Consider the following 6209-nt stretch of genomic DNA (forward strand, 5'->3'; position numbering starts at 1 on the left):
GTGGGCTACCGGCAGCCGGCCAACCGGCTGTGCACACCTGATGACCCAGTTTTGGTGTTCAACTATCAGAAGACTCCCAGCCGGGCAGGCCACCGACGGCCGGTCCACCGGTTGGGGCCCTTTCTCCGCATTTTTAACTCCCTTATAGTTTTTGACCTAATTTTCGTGTAAACTATAAATATCCCCTCTCTAATTCATTTTGGACACAATACCCTAGATCTGAAAATTTCCTATTTTTATGTTAAGCTTTCCATAATCAAGCACTAATCTTTCCTTAATCAAACTTTAATTACTTAGCAATTTAGTTTAGATCTAGTTTATTTCAATTGTTTACCTTTGTTACTTGGGTTTGTAAGTGAAGATTTTGAAGAAATTCTTCCATTATTAATCCAAAGGTTCCATCTTTCTTAAGTGTTGGTATAATTTCTTTCTTTGTTCACTTTAGTTTTCAATTGTTTACATTTCTATTTCCATCTTTAATTCTTGTTTGAATTAGCATAATGCTTATTGTTATATTTGTGCTTCTCTCTTCAATTGTTTACATTTCTCTTGTTAACATGTGTGAGTAGTCCTTCCTAGGGTTTAGGGGGATTTCAAGTAAGGGTTGGATGTTGTAAATGGGTTGTTAACATTTATATTTTGGGTGATTTATTGGCCTTCATAAACATGGATAGAAGGTGTTTGGTGAAATGTGTGAGTGAAAGTTCACATCTTTTATCAATATATGCTTAGTATCTCCTTGAATGAGAGTTCTTAGGGATGCTTGATAGTGTGTTTGTGATGAGTTGATAATCAAAGTGACAAATTTGTGTTCAATTTTAGGAGAGGCTAAGAAATTAATCCCTTATTCCTACACCATTAATTACCCATAACTTGTTAACACCGTTTCTAGTCTACCTTGCTTGGGTGAACCCGAATACCTTAGTTTTCCATCAATTGTTTACCTTTCATACTCTAGTTAATCTTGGTCTCTTTTAATTGTAGTTATAGTTAAGTTAATCACATCTACCTCTCATTTATTAGATTAGAATAAGATTTTCAACCAACCAAGTACAAATCTCCGCCATTCTTGTGTTCGACCCTGATTACTACTTGTTTTTAATTGGGTATTTAAAAATTTGTTTGATATAGGTTTCACGACAAAACCCTACTATCAAAATGGCGTAGTTGCCGGGAATGCCAATAGATTGTACTTAGTTAGTTAGTGTCTTAGCTTTAGTCTTGGTGTTATTGTTTGCTTGGTTGAGTAGTGTCTTGTTTCTTGTAGAGTGTTTGTGCTATTGCTTATCCCTAGTGCCTAAAAACACTAGGAGACTATGATTTGTTGAAGTGTATGCCTAGAGGAAATGGGAATTCTTTGCTTAGTGACCTGGAACCGGAAAGGCTTTTTTGAGCTTTATGGAGTAGAACTTTAGCAAGGGTTCGAATTACCTCCCAAAAAACCACAAACCGAACAACCACAACCACCCAAACGCACCTTGAAACCAATATTCAAGAGCAAACAACCGTCACCATTGATCCATTCGTAGAAAATCCTTTCCACAATCACCTAATCCCAAACACACCACCTCAAACACCACCTAATACACCTCTTATAAATCCTAGAATGGCGGCTTTACGAGACCATAACCGACCGAATCACGATGACACTTCCCTCCAATTAACTTCGGCACCTTAGCCCCTAACAACTTTGAAATCCATCCCGCTCAAGTCGTTCTTATTGAGCAGGATAGTTTTAGTGGGCACATTGATGAGGATGCACATGCCCACCTTAGAAAGTTTAAGAGGAAGGTTGCAATGATGAAGCGCAATGGAGTGTCCGAAGACACTTTGAGATTATTGTTGTTTCCATTCTCTCTAAGGGACAAGGCAGATCGTTGGCTAAACGTTCATCCACCAAACACATTCACTACGTGGGACGCCTTAGCCAAAGCTTTCCTAGCTAAATACTACCCATCCTTCAAGACCGCTATTCTCCGGAACGAGATAACCACTTTTCCACAAGAAGACGGAGAGTCTCTAGGGGAAGCTTGGGATAGATTTGAAGACCTCCTTTCCCGTTGTCCACATCACGGGATTCCGGCTTGGTATAGTACCCAAACGTTCTTTCAAACATTGCTACCTAGGAGAAAAGAGATGGTGAATGCCTCCACGGGGGGAGGGTTCGATCTTCTAGGAGATGACGAGGGTTCGGCCCTCATCAAGAAGATGGTTGACTCGGAAGTTAATTATGGGTCAAGAGGGAATGTTTTGAGGAGAAGTAGCCGGTACCCTCACGAGAACTTCTCAAATTCTAATTCCGAAACAAATGCCAAGCTAGACTTTCTCACAAAGAAGTTCGAAGAAATGATAAGGAAACAAGTGAATCAAGCTAGTGGCTTCTATGGTCCTCCCATGGAGGAGGTTGTTCAAGGAACTTCTTATGAGTTGTGTGGAGGAATGGGTCACACCTTTGATGTGTGTGCTAACAATGCATACAACATGGGTGGTGAAGAAAATGTCCAAGATGTCAATGCTTTCCAAAGTTACAACAACAACAACATGAGGCTACTAAGGCCACCTTTCAACAATCAAAACAACTACAACCTCAACTCAAACTTTTATCATCCGGGTATAAGGAATAGTCCACTCTTGAGCTACAAGAGCATGAATGTGCAAAATCCACAATACATTCAACCACAAAACACCAACCCACCCGGATTTTCTCAACCAAGGGGTGGAGGCCAAAATCAAAGGAACAACTTCGGGAATCAAAACCAATGATCAAACAACAATCAAAACCAAAATTTTAGAAACTAACCTCAAGGATACCAAGATTGTTGGGGTAATCAAGGTAATAAAAGCTTCTACCAAGAAAACCAAGGAAATCAAGCTAATCAAGGGTTTGGCCAAGGGTTTGGTCAAGGGTTTCAAGAACAAGGGTACACTCCAAATTTTCAAGGTAATCAAGGGTATAGCCAAGCGCAAGGCTCAAATTACAACAACCAAGGGCCTAGAAGAAATCATCAAGGGAGCCACAACAACAACAAACAAGGCTCCAACAACCAATTTGACTATGGGTTCCCTCTACCTTTGGCTAACCAACCATTCCAAGAGCCAAAGAATGAATCTCAAATTAGTGAATTAATGAAAGTGGCGAAGAATATGCAAACATCACACCACCAAGAAATGAATAACTTAAGGAGTTCTACCCAACGAGAGATAAATGACATGGAAGCCAGAATGGAATCCCAAGCATTAGCCAACCCTCAAAGACCACCGGGTGGTTTCCTTGCCCAAGGCCAAAGCTCAAAGGATACCTCAGCAAACCATCAAGCTCATGCGGTAGTTTTGAGGAGTGGGGTTGATCTTGAGACCCTTATAAATATCTTGAAATTAAAGTTGATGGTGACCCGAAAAGAAAGCGGTTGGCTATGAATGGTGGTGGAGAAAGCCCACCAATGACTCCTTCGGCTAGGATAAGTGAGTCTAAGGAGGGAAAGCTATCAAGTGGAGCATCTACAAGTGAGGGAACATCTAAGGGGAAAGCTCCTCTAGCAAGCAATGAGGATGGATTGGTTGAAGACCTCTCTTATGAAAGGGAGGTGGGTGAAGAAGCTAGAGAAGAAGTCCTTCTACAACCTTCCACTAAGGTAACATGCAAGCCCACTTCTCCAAAGGTATGTTCTAACTCTCAACTTGTCACTAACATTCCCTATCCCACTTATCAAGACTCACGGTTGATGATCATGGTATAATAGATAAAAGTGGAGCGATTGATGAGTGGTTGAGGGAAGATGGCCTAATGGAAGTGAGTGTCAAAGTGCCATAGTTCGCGGACTTGGCAAACTATTTGGTGAGCGGATTTATTCCGGATGAGTTAGATGCTAGAGAAAGGAGGAAGCTAAAACATGATGCTAGGAGGTATTTTTGGAATGACCCCTATTTGTTCCGAAAATGCGGTGATGGTATGTATAGAATACGTGTTTCAAGAAAGGAGGTCATGGAAATAGTGGATAGGCTCCATAACGCGACCTATGGTGGGCACTTGGCTACTTCAAGAACAATTGCCAAGGTACTACAAGGTGGGTTCTATTGGCCCTCAATGTTCAAAGTCATATACTTCCTAGTGAAATCTTGTGATGCTTGCCAACAAACCGACAATATTGGAAGAAGGAATGAGATGTCACTCAATATAATAGTTAGCATGCTAAATTATATAAATAATGAGCTGGTTTAGATTAATCCTAACCGAATGGATTTCTAGTTAATAGAATCTTAACTTAACATCCTTGAGATTGAGCTATTTGATTCTTGGGGAATCGACTTCATGGGCCCATTTCCAAACTCATGTAGAAATGAATACATCTTGGTGGCCGTCAGTTATATTTACAAGTGGATTGAGGCGGTAGCATCACCAACCAACGACTCAAAGGTAGTGATGAAATTGTTTAAAAGCACAATTTTCCCATGATTTGGAACCCCAAGAGTGGTCATAAGTGACGGAGGATCTCACTTCTGGAAGAGCACTTTCAAAGCCTTGTTGGAATCTCATGGAGTGCGACATAAGACTGCCATTGCCTATCACCCTCAAACAAATGGGCAAGTGGAGGTCTCCAATCGCCAAATCAAAGCTATATTGGAGAAGGTTACCAACAAGAGCCGGAAAGATTGGTCACAAAAGCTCCCCGATGTTCTATGGACTCTAAGAATGGCATATAAGACTCCAATTAGGACAACTCCATACAAGCTTGTTTATGACAAGGCTTGTCACTTACCCGTTGAGCTTGATCACAAAGCATGGTGGGCTTTGAAAGAGATGAACTTCGATATTGACATAGCCGGTGAGAAAAGATTCCTCCAAATGAGTGAACTTGAAGAGTTAAGATTGGAAGCATATTAGAGCTCAAGGATCCATAAAGATCAAACAAAGAATATGTGGCATGATGCCAAAGTTGTCGACAAGAAGATAAGTGTGGGAGACCTTGTTCTCCTTTTCAATTCAAAGGTAAAAGTGTTCTCGGGCAAGCTCCGTTCTAGGTGGTAGGGACCTTTTAAAGTGATGGACATCTCTCCCTATGGTTCATTCGAGCTTTGGAGTGAAGAAGGTGGAAGCTTCAAGGTCAACGGTCAAAGGGTGAAGCGGTATTACCAAGGAGATGAAAGAGGCACCATAAAAGTATTCTACCTTGGGGAACCCCTCCCCAAGGAGAAGTCGGATTGAAAGCTTTTCTAACAATGATATGTTTGGTGGAGTTCCTAAAGAACCACCAAATTTTGTAAATATTGCATGCATTTAGGTAGGACATGAGAGCAATTGGATCAACTTTCATCTTGTGCGAAGTTGGATTTGGTGACGGGACGTCACGCAAATGTTGTTTGAGTAAATGAGGAACACAAGAGCATTACCTTTGCTTAGCCAATATCCCGACAAGGCGAGTTAGTGTACAAGTGGAAAACACGCAAATCGAGGCTAAGTGAAGAAGTTGGGATTTGAAATGAGAAAAGAAAAAGAATTCACGAAGAGAAGGACACCCAGCCGGTAGGCCGGTGGCCGGTCCATGTGCCGTCTGGAAACCTTCTAAAGTTAAACTAGAAAAAGTTGGGAAAATTTGAAGAAGAGGAGGTCCAGCCGGGTGGCCGGCGGCCGGTCCCCTGACCGGATAGGCCGACAGCGGGCTCACCGGCTGGGACTCCCCTATGAAGGAAAAGACGAGGTATTTGGAATTAAAGGAAGCTCCTTGCCGGTAGGCCGGAAACCGGTCCACCGGCTGGGAGCACCCCTATGAGGAAAAGGATGAGTTAAAGAGGAAGGCATAGGCTCCCAGCCGGGTGACCAGCGGCTGGTCCCCTGACCGGCTGGGAAGTCTCTGATATGTTACAAATTTTTCAAAAAATTTCAAAATTTGCCTTGAACTCCCAGCCGGTCCACCGGCGGCTGATCCCTTTACCGGCTCGGAGCCCTCTGATCGTGTTTAAACACACGAGAAACATCAAAAATTCCTCATTATTTCTTAACATTCCTTCTCTCTAAAATCACCCCCTCCCTCAAATCTCCATTAATCCTTCCCAAAACTCACCTACCCTCATCCCTAACCTTTCCTTATCATCATCATCAATGGCACAAAAAAGGGCTAGGCGCAGGGATTTGGCATTGGTTCAAGCCGATATGGTTGCGGCGGTGGCTTCGGATACGAGTCCCGATCCGGATTTTCCGGGACTCCAATTCA

The 6209-nt window shown here is 42.3% G+C and overlaps 1 non-coding gene across 1 annotated transcript; it reads right to left on the reverse strand.

The window, feature by feature from the left end:
* Positions 1-1971: 1971 nt before the first annotated feature.
* Positions 1972-2079, reverse strand: LOC141603440 (small nucleolar RNA R71). Its single transcript, XR_012525317.1, has one exon. It is a non-coding gene; the product is annotated as a small nucleolar RNA R71 (small nucleolar RNA).
* Between the last annotated feature and the right edge of the window lie 4130 nt (positions 2080-6209).

The sequence above is a fragment of the Silene latifolia genome, chromosome 9, assembly GCF_048544455.1.
Source record: "Silene latifolia isolate original U9 population chromosome 9, ASM4854445v1, whole genome shotgun sequence".
In the NCBI taxonomy this organism is placed as follows: domain Eukaryota; kingdom Viridiplantae; phylum Streptophyta; class Magnoliopsida; order Caryophyllales; family Caryophyllaceae; genus Silene; species Silene latifolia.